Below are 17,547 nucleotides of genomic sequence, written 5' to 3' on the forward strand. Positions count from 1 at the left end.
TACAACCTTAGGCAAATACACCTACTTTTCAGAGAGCTGACAGAAGGCAAATCACCTACTGGAAAATGACAGCTGTCAAGTAATAATAAATACCTGTAGAAAACACTCACCCCCCCACCATGTACCTATCAGCTTTCACTGAAATTATACTCTTCTCCCCATGATCAAGCCACTACAGCTGCATGCCCGACTTCAAACAGCCTAGCATGCGGAGGGGTTTTTTTCTGATGTTTTTCCTCCCTCTCCCCATGCAAGAGATCTTCCGGAGTGGGATGACATGTCTGAGAGCTTTCTTTCAGTCTGCCAGTTCTCTAACACTGCTTGGTCTAGCTTTTTTTTTTTTTTTTTTTTTTTTTTCCCTGTAGATTTCTGTATTTATTACAGGCTGTTAGGCACAGAAATGTAGAGGTAGGATCCACTAAAGAAATCAATATACTGCTGTTTGGAAAAGTTAAGTAGCCCTCAAGATAAGTCTCACCTCACATCTCTTGAAACTCTTATATAAAATTACAACACATAATTCTTTGCCTTACAGAAATTAAAACACTTGCTTAAAAACAATCCACTTTGCTGAGTCAGGGCAGGAGGTTGAGCAGTTTACAGGAATGAGGCCACAGTTACTTGACAGCAGGAAAAAAGTTAGGGAGAAGGAAAAAAAGGCTGCATTTGAGAAGTGAATTTGCAGGGGAAGGGAAGAGGTAAAACCATTCACTCAGCCGGAGAAGCCTGTTCGTGCCCCTGCTGCCTGTTCATGTAGGGCCCTTTCCGCATGACCCCCTCTGAGGACCTGGCCCCATCACTAGACTTTGCAGCAAAGCCCTCAGGTACAACATGACTTTTGTGAGGCCAGAGGAAAATGACAGGTACAATAAATAAATAAACAGGGGTTAGATACGGAAGCTATAACCTTGGCATGTGTGATAAGGCAGAAATCTCCACTCGACCAATGCGGAAAACTGGGTGGTATACATCCACTGGAGACTTTCCTGAAAATACCTTGTGGCAAACATGGACCTGCTACTAGTTTGAACTAGGTTGCAGAGGAGGGTAAAAACGACATTTTGGCAGTCACCAGTAGGTCACACACATCAGTTCAAGCTCCTCGACCGTCGTGGCTCGGAAAGAAAACCGCAAAACTGAACTAAACGCGAGCTGAGCCCCAAAAGGCGCTTTCCTCCTTTAAGGCACGTCGCCGTCGCAGCAATCCAAGCCCCGGCCCCGCTTATTCACGAGTATGCGCGTGCAGGAGCGGGGAAGAGTTTCGGGAGGAATTTCTTCATAACCCCCGTCCCCGTAGACGCGCGCACGCACGAGAAGCCCCAACCCATTCCTGGGACGCTGTTGCCATGGGCCCGCAGGGCTCGCAGCAGATGGCGGCGAGGGCGACCGCGCGCCCCGCTCTGAAGCTGTCCACTCAAGCATATACCGCTCGCATTCCTCGCATACCTCCGGCCCCGGCCGGGCGGCCCGGCCCCCTCGACGCTCCGCCGGCGCCTCTCCCCGAGGCGCCCGCGCCGCCCCGCCGCGGGACCCAACTTAAGCGCCGGGGCGGACGCCCCTTCCGCCCCCTCTGCCTTTCGCCGGCCCTCCCCCTGCCCCGCGCTTTCCCTGCGCAGCTAACGACCGACCGGGTTGCCATATCCGATTGCAGAGCTGACACTTTCTTCTGAGGGTTTGAGTTGCTGGGAGAGAGTGATTTACTCCTCCAACTTGTTAAGCGGCGGCCCAGGCCTCCAGGCTGCCGCAGAGGGGAAGGCAGGCGCGAGGCAGAGACCCCGAGCGGCACCGAACCCCCGACACAGCGTTGCGCTGGCTGCTTCATCTAGCCCGGGCTCGGGCAAGGTTATCTGCAAGAGCCCCCGAAACTTGCTGCCATCTCGGGAGGCCTCGGGGCCTCAGCCCGCCCTTCCGCCCCCCGGCCGAGCCCACGGCCCGAGGGAAGCGTGCCCCCGAGCGGGCAGCCAAGCCTCCCCGGCGGCCGGCCCAGCGAGGCCAGCGAGCGGGTCAGCCGCTGTCGCTCCCGCGCGCGCATTTGACGCCCGCTCGTACTGCTCTGGTCGCCGGAGCGCGAGCCGCGGGCGCGCGGGCTCGGCCCTGAGGCGTCTGAGCGTGGTTTGCCTGCCGCTTGCCGGTCACACGTAACGGGGCTCTTCGGGGCTCTTCTGCATTTGGCTGCTGGAGTCACTTTTTCCCCCCCCCGCTTTTTGGAAGGAGACGAAGCGGCAGATGCTGTCGGCTCCGGGCACGCGCGTTGTGCCGAGCGGCGCGGCCGCTCCTGGGCAGCCAGCGAAATGCGCTCGCCCCGCTCGTCAGCATGTCCAGCCAAAATCGGCCGCCGGGCCGGGCCGTGCCGTGCCGTGCCGTGCCATGCCTGACCCTCCTCAATGCTGCCAGGCCATTGCATGCCAGGCCCAGGTACCAGGGGTAACGTTTTTTTCTCACTCTTTCTTTTCTTTTTTTTTTTCTGATGCAGACAAGGAACAGACATGAAGTTTGCAAAAAGAGTATTTGTGACTTTCGCTAGAAGTCGGTTTGTGGGACTGCGTGCGCAGGCTTTTCTGTGCAGGCATGCGGGAGATTTTCCCTCTCTCTCACACACAATGGTTTAGATTTGGTATTTATGAGCTTAAGTTAGAAATAAAGGCGGAATGAAGTTTCCAGGTGGCTCTTTCTTTCTTTAATCTTTCCTATGTTTCTCTCTCTCTCCCTCTCTTTTCTATATCAGTCTTTAATCAAATTCCCGCTGTTACTTTTATTGAACAAAGGAGATGCTGGCACAGCCTGTGAGTGCCTATGCACAGGGGTTGCCCTATAACAGCCAAGTTGCTACGATTTATTGTTAAATGGTCCCTGCAGGCTGTAATTTCTAAAAGAAAACAGAAAGAAATGTCCAGCTTTGGCAACTGAAGTAAATGTTAATATCTGGTATTTGCTCAGCCACTGCTGTTTCTATGAAGTATTGCTTTTAACCCTTTGAAGGCTTCGGAGAGGCTTAAGCTTTAAGACACTACAAAATGTATCACATAAAACAGTAGTATCACTCCTAGACTTTTTTTTCCATTTACTTGAAGGAAGTGACCACCAAGTCTCTGTAATTTAGGTCACTTAGGTCACTCAGATCTCTTCAGATTTCAAGTACAATGTACATAATGGATCGCACCACTCAAATCATTCCTGGGAACAGAGCAGAAATACACGGCTGGTTCATCTAGGACCGGATAGGAAGGCCACAGGAGATTTCAAGTGACTCACATGGGCAGTAGATTAGGACCCTAACTAATCCCTTGCTCATACAAGATTGTCCACAGCAATTTACACAAGCAATACTGCAAGCCTGCAGCCCCTCCCTGGAGAGAAGCACCACACTGGAGAGACACCAGCCAGGAAGATGTGACCCCCCGTCCTTCGCCAAGCTTCCTGCAGCCTCGCGGTTACTGTACATGGGTCCTGCAGGACAGAGGGTCCTCGCGCACCAGCACTGGCTCGTGGGCATGTCTCAGGGTGATGGCATCTGTCCTGTAAAACAATCTCTTTTCTATCTGCTGTGGATCTCTGCCAAAACCCTGGCCTTGGGAATCTCTAGGGCTGCTGACTTACGCACTAGGCTTGCTCTTGAAGGCAGGTACTTAAGTCAATGTGCTCTTGAGAGCAGGAAACACACGCAGGCTCTCACCAGGCGTGTATTCCTCAGGTTGGGTGGCTGGCTTGGGAGAGGGCAGTGGAGGGCTCCCAGCACTGCAGTCGACAGCACGTGGTCAGTCTTTCACCTGATCAGATGTTTCTTTGAATTTGGTTATAAAAAGCTGGCTTTTAAAGCTTTGGTTATAAAAAGCTGGCAAGGCAAAAGGAGAAAATTTGGGGCAATCTCTTATCCGGAGTAATGAGCATTTGCTACTGCAAGGATTTCCAGTTTTATTGTCAAAATCTCCTTGCCCTTTAAAATTTGCAGTAATGAGTGTGTATTAGACAAGGCAGAGCATGCTGTACTCATAAGCCATGGCCATTTCTCTGATTTCAGGACAGAGTGTTTCAAGGCAGTTTTATTTAGTAGATAACCTACAGCAGAAAACATCCCGTCTTACACTGGCATGGAAACAGACCCTGGTGTTTCGCTAGCACCGCTTGACCTTGCTCTTACCCACGCTGCTAACCTTCACCAGATGGACTGGATCATCACCTTGTGAAACCCAGCACAGGAATGACGACAATGGAAGTGCTCAGCAATAGATTTGGCCCACATTTACCAAAACAAACAAACAAACCCAAAGGTAAAGATACGCGAGCAGTAATAAAGCAAGTAATGAGTTTAAAGACTATTTAATTGGTTTACTAAAGGAGCTAATATCTCAGGAAATAATCAAAATCAAAGTTCAATGAACTTAGTTTTATGATTTCACAAACAATCTAATAGGGTGTATAGGTGTGTATAATATGACAGGTCTCCAATGAATGTAAATTGGTGCACGTCCGTACAAGACCTACACTGATTGCCGTCTTTTAAGAATCAGTCTCCTTCACATTCTCTTTCTACTGTCTGCACTGTTACTGTATTAAGCAAACAGTAAGAATATATCCTGGTCTGTATGGCTAGCCCACCTGCATTAAGCATGGTTGCAAAGTATTGGCCTGGTTTGACATTTAACTTAAACAACTCTCAATCAACTAATGAAAGATTAAATTAAAAAAAAAAAAAAAAAAAAGCAGCACTTATATATTCCAGATTGTAAAATTGTAAAATGTACCCTACACATCACGGTGTGCATGTAAGTCAGACTCTTTGCTCATGAGATTCAGCATCCTAAGTGTATGGTATTATTTATACCCGTTGACATCAAGGGAGGAAATGCTGTAAACATCCTGTACAACTCTGGAGGCTCTCAGAAGTTCACGTTGCCCCATGGGCTTCCAGTACACTTTGAGCCTAAAGCCCAATAACTAGATTTTCTTATATTAACTCAAGACCTTCCCCAGCAACAGGACCTAAGCAGCGCTGCACCGGCTCCCCGTTTGCCGTGAGCTCACTCACAACAGTGGCTGAATAATCTCCCATGGCATCGCCCAGACACCCACTTGCTCTGAAGGACCTACACCACCTAGGACCAAGAGGCTCCATATGACACTTGTTCCCCCTCTCCCAAAGCCCTGCCATGAGTTCCAATTGTTGCTGCAGGCACAAAGCCGTGCCCGGCTTGCTTTGCTGTAGCCCTCGAGAGGCTGCTTACCTTACGAGATACCAGAGTGAGTCTCAGGTATTCCCATCCTTGTGGTGGGGACAGACTGCCATTTGGCGAGTGTGGTCCTCAGAGGAGGGAATGACAGCACTGCCTCGGGAAGCAGAGAAGGAGGAGCACAGCGATTAAGATGATTAAGATAACAAGCCGCAGATACAGGTGCTGTGCACGGAGGCACCTCAGGACTAATCCGGCAGTAAAAAGCAGGAGGTTTGTTCACTGGAGGCAGCTCAGATTACTGCCCTCCTACCAAGCAGTCGTCAGCAGGCCTGACAGACAGGAGCAGAGACCGTGAGGAAAGGGGAAATCTGCTGAATGAAAGTGCCAGTCAGCTCTGTCATGACCCTCATGTATTCCTGCTCCAGTGGATGGATGACTGGCCCTCTGTTATAATTAATATTAGGCTTTTGGGAGAGAGAGGAAAAAAGAAGTTGTATTTAATAAAGAAGTGTTTTCAGTCACCCAAAATTTATTTACTGATTCTTTTGAAATTCACCACCCAGATTTCATCTGGAAAAAATAACTGGGAGGACTGGGGATAAAGACTCATGATGGAGCAGAGGCGTAGCAGGACCACTGGTCTCAGTTGCTTACTAGCCCATCGCTTGGGGCATAGTAATTTAACCACAGGTTTACAGGTTGCAAATGACCCTTGTGATCGTTCCCTTCTGCCTACCCGGCAGCTCTGTGGCTCTCACTGCCTCTTTTCCTGCACCAAAGCACCAGCTCCTGAGCCCTGAGACATTGAATCCAGTTCTCCAGGCAAAATACCGGCATGCTGGAGGAGCTTCCCATCTCCCAGAGAGGGAGGACTGCACTCTCTGCCTCCGCTCTCCTCTCATGAGTTCACCTCAGAGTAGCAATCTTTTTTAAAAGCCTGATAAACAGAAGACTAGAGAGGTAACTGTGAGCTGAGTTGCTGGGCTCTTTTCAGCTTTTGAAACATGATTTTTTTTAAACCAAAATTGCTGATTTTGATTAGCTTAGGCATACTTTATAATAGAAAAAAGTAAGTTATGGTCTATTTACGCAAGTATAACCTCCATGAAAATGATTTACGTACATGTAACAAAGATCAATCCTGTCTCCCCAGAGTGAAAGCAGGCAGAAAGCTGAGAAGTTTTTGAAAAAAATTTTCTGTATTCCAGAGCTATTAATGTTTTGTCCATGCTATTATGCATGACTACCCTTTGTCCACCTGAATTTGTGCGAGTGAGTTAGGGTGCATTTTGGCTACAAGCAAGAAGACCTGTGCATATAAAAGATCATTTGATACTGTCTTTGCAGTTTCTGTTCTTCATTATTCTTTTGACTGAGATATTCCATTTATGCAGCCACAAGGGAGAAACAATACCATGGGATATGGGTGACCCATACAAGCCCATTCATTAAAAAAAGGAAAGTAGATATAGTGATCACTTCACACCAACACCTGTTTTGCTGAAGTAAATCTAGGATTATGTTAGCTTTCATTAGCCTTTTCTGACCTTGTCTCCCTTCCAAAGGAAACCTTGGCTCAAGCAGGAAGTGATGGAAAAGTATTTGAGAAATTGTTTTATATTCAAGGGTAATTAGGATAGCTGAGCAAAATAATTAACCAAGCTAAGGGTATGTATACGTCAGCACACGTAAATGTCATGCAACGGAAAACCCCTTGCAAAAAAATCATATTTATAGTCAACTCTTGAAAATAAAGCAACTCAACTGAAGCATCGTTACAATAAAGATGATGAAATCCAGCTATTCCCAGTGCTCCCCCTGCAGCTGCGCCTTGAAGCTGTCAACCTGCAGCCCTTTGCACCTGTACAGGTAACCAGCACCTCACTCGAGTCCAGGTATTTGCCCTTGGGACTCAGGGTCAGCCCAGACACAGCCACAGGTATAGATGTGAGGCACAGACCAGCCCACGAACACAGGCTTGTTTGTTCAGATGTTCATACTATCATGTTCTGACCCAGCTCCAATTTAATCCTCAGGAAATTCCAAGAGAGGGAGGTTGACACCCTAAAGGGCACTTTGTACAGCACTTGCAGAGATTTCCCAGCTTCTCCAGTGTTAACTTCCTGACAGTTTGATTATTGCCTGAAGAAGGCAAACTAATCCAGAAGCACTTGGTGGCACTACGCAGCTAATGCAGAGTGGCAGTGGCTAGAAATCGCTGTGTTTCTAATACAGCCTTGGATGAGGGGGCAGTCTTTCATACCCTGTGTAGGATAACAGATTATGGTGGCTGGCATCTGTTTTTAGAAAGCAAAGGCATTTTCACATTGTCCATGCTGTGGTCTAAATTTTTTTTTCGGAAAACATATCTAGATCTACTTCTCCACATTTTCCAGTCACCATGGGAAATTCCTTAAAAGCCCAACAGCCCTAAGTTATAGCTATTTAAATCCTAGACAGGAAGCCTGTTGCCAATGATTTAAAAATTGCATTCTGTTCTCCCCTTTGCTGTCTGCTCCATGTTTATTACTGGTCTTTCCTAACAAGGCAGGAATTGCAACCATTTTGATTATTGCATAGCAAACAGCTCTAATGAAAATACTGACGCTTGAGATAGAGACTTATCAGTTTGATCCTACACATAAAAAAATCTTAAAGCATCTACTTACTAAGGAACATGTTGTACAGATCTCAGAGAAGCTGCACAAACGTGTCAGGACCCTGATGGATTTTGGCACAGTCAGACTCATTTACATCCACTGAGGACCTGTCTCATTATTTCTAGTAATCACTTAAGAATCCAAATCAAGACTCATTTTATTAGGATGTTAGAAATATTCACATTAAAAGAAAATCCCCTGCTCGAAGACCTTACACAATGGAGCAGGTGGGGCAGCAAGCAAAGCATCTGTGATATCTGGCAGATGGAGCCAAGAGACAAGAAGAAGACCTTACCAAGGGCGCACTAGAAAGCTATGGAGTCCACAAACCTACAACGGTGCTAGTCACAAGACCACCCTCAGTCCTAACCCTGTTAATGCCAGCTTTGGTCTCTCAAGCTGTCAGTCTTAAAACTTCCATGTGCACCAGCTCTTCCTTTCTACAGTTCCTCAGTCATCATCACTGAAGAAAAAATAATCATACTGGATAGCAGGTCTCTGGAAACACGCTGCTGCGTTGCTAAAGAGTGGGCAGTGAGGCAATCCCTATTCTAATTAATTTCATTCACAAAACTTGGAATTATTTGAGGTAATTTTTTGGCACTCTGTCAGATACGACACAAAATTACATTAATGTCATAAGAGGAAAGGATTAGACCAAAGAGTTCTTTGAAGAATTGTACTGGCACTTGGCTTTTTGTAAAAATGCCAGCAGCTTCCCCTCTCTCTAGGAACAGTTCATTTTCTCCCAGTCAATGAGGGAAATCACTGCACAGTGAGGCTCTGAGCCAAAGTCTTTTTGAGTCCATGGGAATCTTTTCACTGATTTCCGTGGGCTTAAATCAGCTCTTAGGAGGAGCCTTACTGACATCTTCCTCACATACTTCAATATTTCAATGTGGTCATTTATCAGGCAGAATGGAAGACTCTCCCCACTGCCTTTTTTTTTTTTTTTTTTTTTTTTTTTAATCCTGAGCTATAGCAATTGGCTGCTGAAAGAAGAACAACTTTGTAACTATGGCACAGATATTAAGGATGGCTGAGTTTTAAGTCCTGATTCTGCCACAGCGATCTTTGAGTGAGGTACTTAGGACCAGCTTTGTCTGAGAACACGTGACTGGCCCTTGCTGGGGCAGAGCGAAGGCCCATGCAGCCCAGCATCTTCTCCCAGCCAGCGACCAACAGCAGACACCTTGAAAGGAGGAGGAGAACAGCACAAATATATCCTTATGCCAGATACCCTCCCTGCTCCCAGCAGCTTGCAGCTCAGGGACTGCGTAAGCATGAGGCGATCCTGGCACTCAGCAGCAGGCCGGTGTCTGCCACAGGGCTGGCGTTTGCAGGGGTGCACCTCTGCCTGGGCTTTCAGTCCATCCCCAGCTTGAATTAGGCAGCTTCCCACTGACACGCCTGGTTGTCACCACATCTGAGTGCTATAAAATGCTTCTCCTCCCAGCGTCTCCCCAGAGCATCACTGCTCGGCAGGGGGATGGGGACATGGATGTGGGAAGAGAATAAAATATGTGACCCATATTGCATAGGGAATCTGTAGTGAAGTACAACAATGAATATGCACATTAAAGTTATAGCCAAGGATAAACTGAATCTTTTCCTTTTGTACAGTTTTCAGCACAATAGAAAAATAAGAATAATGTTTTCTGTCCCCACCCCTCTTTTATCTGATTTGTATCGTTAGCTTCAAGGCTCTTGGAGACAGGAACAGCTTCTCACTGAACATATACATAATATACATGTTCAGTGCCTCTCCCAGCATGATCTCAGTTCCCGTTGGGGTCTATTGTAACACTGGGGTATTACTGTAACATCAACAGTAATTGAGAAAGAAATATGGAAGAGGAATCTGCTTTTACCTACAGGTAATATGTTTAATTGCAAAAATATGAAATGTCACTTTTGGGAGAAGAAGAGTATTTCTGTCCCTGTGTTCCACCCGTCTTAGCACGTCATTGACAATTACCTTTCTCAGCACTTATTAACTAAAGGAGATGAACTGTGTTCACATTTATGATATGCCAGAAGAGGAGAACAAATGAGCTGATTGCCACTGCTACTAAACAAGCAATCAGGCAAGCACCACAGCCCTCATATTAGACTGCTCAGTGAACTTCATAAGCTAGAGTTCAATTCCTCCCATTCAGCCATAAAAAGAAACATGTTGAGCCTTATAAGCTAAGAAAAAGCAGAGTAATTGACTCTACAGGACTGAAAACAAAGTAACTGGACAGGAAAAATGAGAATATGAACTTAAAGTTCTACAATACAGCCTCACAGCTAAATATAAAAGAAAAAGATGTAGAAAAACATATGGTAATAAAATTATACAGGTAGACACACACATACCCACATACATGTCTATACATATATATTTTTTATATAAATAAATATATATATTCCCCCTGCATCACAAAGACATATTTGCTTTAAAAACCAGAATAAAAACCAGGATTACTTTACCTTCTAGTATCTAAGACCACTTGAAACTAAAACATGAAACACTTCATAATGGCAATTCTTTAAAATCATACAAGGAAAAAAAGTACAAATATTACAGATCCAATCTCCATGACCTAATTCTCAGTCACATAAAACTATCTTCTGCCCGGAACAATGTTTTTTTCTAGTGATGGCACAATCGAGCAGATTAGGCCTCAGACAAGAAATCAAAACATTTAGTTCCATTCCCCAAATAACTACTAACTTTTGTCTGTGCAAGTGTTCGAGGAAGGAAATGCTGGGTAGTATACAACAGTAAAAAAAAAATTTGGATTTCACTGCTCAGGTACATTCCACACAACTCACGGACCAAGCTACTTAACAAAGGGATTTATCATATCTTTCTCCACGTCACTTGCCCCCTCATCTCTTTCACTAGCACTTATTCCACAATTTTAGGCATCCTCAGAATCACAGATCTGCTTTTCCCTTTACAAATCAATTCACCTAAAATTTTTCCTTCCTCTGCTAATTACAGAATTTTCCACCTGCCTTATGTGTTGTTTGCTTCTGAGTAAGACCTGAGACCTCCAACTTTAACAGTGATTTTTTTCAGTACATCACTTCTATAGGCACTAAACAATACCATTCACTCAGAACTGCTATGGTACCTGGATCTACTCAGGAAAAATGTAGAAAGAAATCTTTAACAGATAATTTAAAAATAATCTGAAGAATTCAAAAAATAGCTTTTGGTGGTACACTGAACTGACAATAGTAGAAGTGGCAAAGTGGTTTTACCTGAGAGTATTCAGGAAAACCAGCTTGCTGTGACAAATTACTTCTGAGTATGGTTTTAATTACAGAGTCATGTTTAAATCCTTCAGGTTTAGAGCATCTTTTGGCTCTATGAATGTGCAGTGCCAAGTACAATGTTACCCTGACCTATGTGTACTGCTGTGACACAGTGAAATAGTATTAACTGTAGTAACACTAACTGTGCATGCTGAACTAGCATGTGTTGTAGATATCATACATATATTTATGGCATGGCACACATGATTCATATTATAACAATATGCCATACCCATTGTATTACACTGGCATTCTGCTGTTCCTGTGTTAACCTTCTACTAGCTTCACGAAGATGGATTTTCAGCTGGGGTAAACTATCATCACTTGGCTGAAGTTAAAGGATAATCTGCCTCAACTGAGAAGTGTGAAATTTCTCAGATTGCCTATTTCTATATTTAAAATTGTCCAGAAATTTGTTTTTCATTCACTTCAGCCTTCCAGTTTATCTTCCAGCCCTGAACAGCTGAAAGATAAGCTAAATAGACAGCTGAGTAAGATCTGAATCAGTCTATAAAAAACACGTTCTTCTAGAGAGAGGAGGGATTGGAATTCTAGTATAATTTGTGAAAAAGCCATCAGCTATCAACAAGCTCATGGCAGACACTGTAAACTCACAGGAGCTTCAGAAAACTATCTCTTGGGCCAGCTAAGCACAGCTTTTGCTCACTTCAGTCAATCATATGTTGATGGAGCCACTCTCAGCGTAACTGCAGGCACCACTAAGTTTGGGACAGACACAAGCTACTTACCATTAACACTGAAAATCTCTGTGTTTACTTAGATCTTGCTGCCCCAGAAGGCGAGAGATGATGCAGTCAAATGTTTTTCACTCTGCATAAAGCGTACTGTGAGAACTGGGCAAACGCAAGCCCTTGGGGGAGGTAAAGCTGTTGGGAGGCATCAGGAGCAGTGGCAGCCAAGCACTTTAATTGCAGGATCTATCTCAGAAGTGAAAGCTAGCACCAATCCCATGGCACCAACTCCCCATTCAAGCTGTTGCTGATTTGTATTAGCAGAGGAGTCACTCATGGACTGTCACGGAGAAGAACAACGCTAATGGGTTGCTTTTACTGCAGCCATCTCAGTAACACTACGTTTGTGTGCCACTGGGTCCTACAGTCAGCCTTGAGAGTGCAACAAGATGTTAGGACAACTATATGCTATAGGAACTCGATGTGTTTCATCTTTGATAAGCATCAATAACACGCAAACGGGCTTCCTATGGTAGCTCATATCCCTGTGATAGGATACATGTGAAGAGACACACGTTGGAAATGATGACTAGATTTTGCTTAGGGACACTGCTCTTCCAAGATTTATGTTTCATGCAGACTCAGCTATGCAAATGCAAGTGTCACCATCAAAGCCCCTCACATCACAGGTCAGAGCCTATGTGCTGGCCTGCACACTAAGAGCAAAACCCTCAAAGAGGTCGCAGGACTCCTGCGTCAGAGCGTACAGAGTAAGGGGCTAAAACGTGGGTAATTCTCCCCAGATAAGTCTTACTTGCTGCTCCACCAGTAAACTTTTAGTAGAGTTTTGCACTCAGCAACCAAGACTGATGCTAGATACAACTCCAAGGGCCAAATTCTGACCTGAGGTAATCATCTGAAGTCCATTCAAGTCAACGGAGTTGTGCTGCTTAACACCCACACCAAGAATGTGGACCGAACTGCCCGTGGAAAGCTCGTTTCACTTTGTTCGGACGTCTCACCAACACTGACCTCATGTTTTCACTTCTGCCCTTCCTGTGCCAGGCAACAGTGAACACCACAGCAACTCCCAGGAATGGCTTGTAAGAGGCCTTAGTTCAAACGGTGGTTGTGTAAAAAAGGGTGCCTGGGAGCTGTTGTCCCTGTGACTCTGGTTGCCTTCAGCATGATATTCGCAGAATGGCTACATTTGCCATCATGCCTCAGTGATCTAATTGCTGCTGTTATGAACATGTTGAATGTAAAACTATGTAAACAGTGTGACGCTCTGACAGCCATTCTTGTTTAGTGACCTGTAGAAAAGTCTATTTTTGGCAACTGCTGTAGGCCACTGTGGTCGTTGTAACGCAGACAAGGCAATGCACACATTTTAAGCCTTCTCTTCAGCCGATGTAAGCATGGGCAACACAATCGGATTCAACTGAAATGAGAAAAAAGGTCTGGGTCTTTTTTTAACTGTGCCCTACTCAGATACTGCAGCTGGAGAAGTAGTGGTGGAAGAAACAAAGCTGGAAAAAATAACAGGAATCCTCTTCCTTGCACAGCAGTGAAATTCATCTTTCACAGTTAAAACAACTGAGCCTTATTTCTAGGGATTGTAGCTTTAGCTATCAAACACTCAGCCTTCTCCATCTAGTTAAAGATCAACTGTGTATCGAAAAAAAATGTTTCTAACATAGCTTGCTGCAGACAGTAGGCAAGCCTCCTTCTACAAAATTTAAAAGCCCTGCAAAGCCCTGCATTAAAAAGGGAGGAAGGGGAAGGAGAAAGAAGGTGATTTTGTTGTGCAATGCTAAGCATGTTAAGAAACAGATATCAAGAAAAGGACAAGGACTAGACCACCAAACTGAATCTTCCATTGCCAGGCACAAGCACAAAAGCAGCTGGGTATGTGAGGCAGGAAATAGTAACTCAATTTAGCAGAGAGTGCAGAGAGCACCTAAGATGCACGTGATAAGGCTCTGTAATTCCCTGACACATTGAAGTAGTTCTTACTCTGGCTTCAGCACATTGAGGTGTGAAGTATCAGCAGACTTCCCCTTGGCATACTGGTTGTAGGCCTGAGGTATACAGGAATAAGCAAATACATGGATAGCTGAGTCCACTGACCTCAAAATAAATGGGCCTAATAGATATAGGGAGGAAACAAGAAAAGGGCTGAAAGAAAGGAATAGGCCTCAGAAAAAGACTTTTAGATAGATTAGATACGTTCAGCCCTGTTAGGGAAGTGCAGCAAGCTGAACACCCTTGCAAACTGCCACAGAGGACTCCCGAGCTGAGGGTGAGACAAAGCAAATGCAGCGAGGAAGCATCCTTGAAAAATCACTTATTAACAGATGTCTCCCAAATAAGGATAGTCTTTAGGGATTAGGATTTGACAGAAAGGTTCACCTCTCACTCCCAGAGAGACCTGGCAGTCTCAAATAAACCGTTTGGTCATTCTCTGCCTCAGTTTCTTATCTGTAAATGGGACTAACTATACTTTCTCTGGCTGTTAAAAGTTGTTAATTCTGCAGATGAGAAACTACCACTTTGCAAAGAGACTAGCACAAAAGGCTCCTTCCCAGCTTGTAGGAAGTGACGCAGCTCATCTGAAATGTTATTCTGATTGCTTAAGTTTCCTCCAGTATGCGACAGCTCCACGTACGCCAATCCATGCCTGCCCAGTCTTTGACCTTCACATTGCAAAATTGTATAAAAACAAAAATAATAATTTTTGTAACATTCCAGGAAGCTGGATGTGCTCAAAGAGGAATCAAAAGCAGCCCGGCTCAGGCAGCCAATACATCTGATGACTGTATAATGCACAGTGAAACGTAAACAATTGATGTTCTGAAAAATTAAAACAAGCAGTTTTATACTCCTGGGAAAACTACAGCTGGCAGGGCTGGCTGCACAGCCTATCATTTTAGAGACAGAGTAGCTGAGTCTTCTCCCACTAACACATACTGACACGAGGACGTTTAAGGGAGCCTAATCAATAGGGTTTTGCCACAACTGATTTTCCAGATCACATAACTGCAGCAGAATTGTGTTTTGTTACTATCCCCATAAGAAAGAAATCAAACAGTCAATAGTGAGATTACAGGCTTATTTTCTGTAGTTGAGTGGCAGATTTTAGCCACCCTTTCCACAGCCTATATTTATGTCACACCTAAGCTTTTAATATAAAAATCAAAAAACAAACCCTCAAAAACATGCTGACCTTGAATATGCATTGGAACAAACAAAAACACAGCCATCAAGCAGACTTTGCTATCATTTGCACATGATTTTTAAGGGGTAAAGTCCATGGCAGTGTGAGTTTTTGTCACTTTCCAGGCAAAAGCTTTCATAAACACTGAAATCACTAAAAATTCATGCTAAAATATAAATGACTGTTTAGTGAGTTTTCAGACAGCTGGTGTTTGTAGCAAGTAACCCTGATCCACTTGAATTAACTCGTTATTAATAATTTACAAAAATCAACTTTTTAGGCATTCCAGAAACATTTGACTTTCAGCTGATAGAGTACTGCAAAACATCATCTTCTCCTCTATGTAACATAAAGAACAACCCCAGCTGGGAAGCACACTAGTGCTTTCTTTGCCAGGCTTAATGGCTAAACTCATTAGGTCTGAGGTAAAGACAATCTGCATATCCTTGGTACTGTAGCTTTATTTCAGAATTTGGCTTGCAGATGTTTGTTTGTATTTCATCACACAGATACTGGCCTCCCCAGCAGCATCCCCTTACCTGAGAAGAAGGCTCCCCATAGTTCAGGCTGTGTATTGAGATGTTTCCTTAATTAGTCTTTTTTTTTTTTTTTTTTTTTTTTTTTTTTTTGGTCTTCCTGCATTTCAGTTCATATTGTTGGAAGGCTTTTTTATGTAGAAACTCATTTTTCTTTCAATGCTTTCCTCTTTCCCACCATTCTCCCCCGAAATCCTTCTTTTATCCCCTCCTACTCTCTTTCCCCATTCAACTGGAGACAAAATCTTTGTTTTCTACCTTGCTGCCAGCTCGCCAGATAGCTGAGTCGTGCCACCTCTGGGGACTGGAAGAATTCGGACAACTTCTGACCCACTGCCCACCAAGCAGCCAGGACCTCACATTTCTGTTCTGTTGCTACTTCCTCAGTCCATGCCAGCACTGCAAGGTCAGCTGGGACTGTGTCAAATTACCTGAACTGAGGGTTGGGCTCTCAGCTCTTAATTGTAATGTTTCAGCTGTAAGTATATGGATCATCACAGAGCTTTAAATGTACATGAAGAGCTTTAAGTACCTTGGCAAGGGGATACTATGTGAATAAAATACCTCTTAGAGTTAGCGTGCTTGATCTAGTGGTGATGAAATGAGATCATGACAGGCTCTAAAACAATTTCCTTCAAGCTCACCAAGGCGCTCCCCCCAGGAAAACATGAAATACCCTTCCATGACCATGACCATTAAAAATGAGAAGAAAATGTGAAAAGGTCTTGGGAACTTAAAAATAATGGAGAGAGAAACTATTATGTTACACTCTGAAGTGTAATTTTGGAATACAGGACGCTGCTGGCTAACAGTTAATTTTTTCAGAACTGGATCACCTCCACTTTCAATAGCTCATCAGCTTTCATAATAACAATGTGATCAATGTGCATTTAGATCACTCTGCTTGATTCCTACTGTATGTGAAAAACTAGCCAAGGAAATGAGAAAGTGCCTCATTTTTCTCTTTTAACTTGAAAAAAAAAAGAGACCTCAAAGCTTCGTGAGAGAGGTGGCCCAACAATTCAGGCATCTCTCAGGGAAATACTAGAAACTGCTGAGTTTTGGCCTGGCTCTGACACTGCTGGCCTTGAGTAAATCACTTCTGCATGTAAACAGATGTGTATGTATACACATATATACATATGTGTGTATATAAATACACACATATATTTATATATGTGTGTATATATAAATATATATGTAAAGAGAGCACTCATCCACTTCTGGTATTCAGTCTGAGACAAACAGGGCCAGATTTGCCCAGTGTACTTGTTCTAGTCTGTAAGATGTTAAAGGGCTTTCCACAACACAAGCAGAATTTTTAAACTCCACCAGAGAAATGCTGCTAATGAAAATACCTAAGTGGAGTGGACAGAAAGAAAAATCTGGGGATGAAATGATTGCAGTAGGATTCCAGGCTTTGCATACTTAATTTTTCTTGCTTTTCCATTTCTTTTTCCTTTTCTTTTCTGACAAACCCTGAACACATTTTTCACTTTAGGCCAAGCAAAACCAGATATTTTACTGGTTCATCTCAGCAAAATGGAATTAAAATGTGATGAAGGAGTCTATTTTCACAATTTTGCTCTTTTAGGTTGAATTCAACATTTTGTTCCATCAGTACAGTTAGGCTATAATTTACATGGGCCTTAAATAGAAGCAATTTACTTTTTGAAAACACTCAAAATTACTTTTGTAAATATCCTCCTACTGGCTATGCAAACCATCTACCAGTCCATTATATGAATATCCAGAATTTATCATAAGGGCATTGCAGTACCTAATGATAGTTTAGGTACACAACACAACGTAACCATCAGGAGCATGAAATATAATTCAGAAAGCAGGATGGTGCCTGCTCTGTTCATGCCTGTCCAACTTGGACATCATCGCTCAGATGTGAGCCAGTTGTTCCAACTTAATGACTCAAGCTGGTGCCTTTTGCTTGGCTAACAACAGCTC

Source organism: Rhea pennata, chromosome 4 (assembly GCF_028389875.1).
Source record: "Rhea pennata isolate bPtePen1 chromosome 4, bPtePen1.pri, whole genome shotgun sequence".
In the NCBI taxonomy this organism is placed as follows: Eukaryota; Metazoa; Chordata; class Aves; order Rheiformes; family Rheidae; genus Rhea; species Rhea pennata.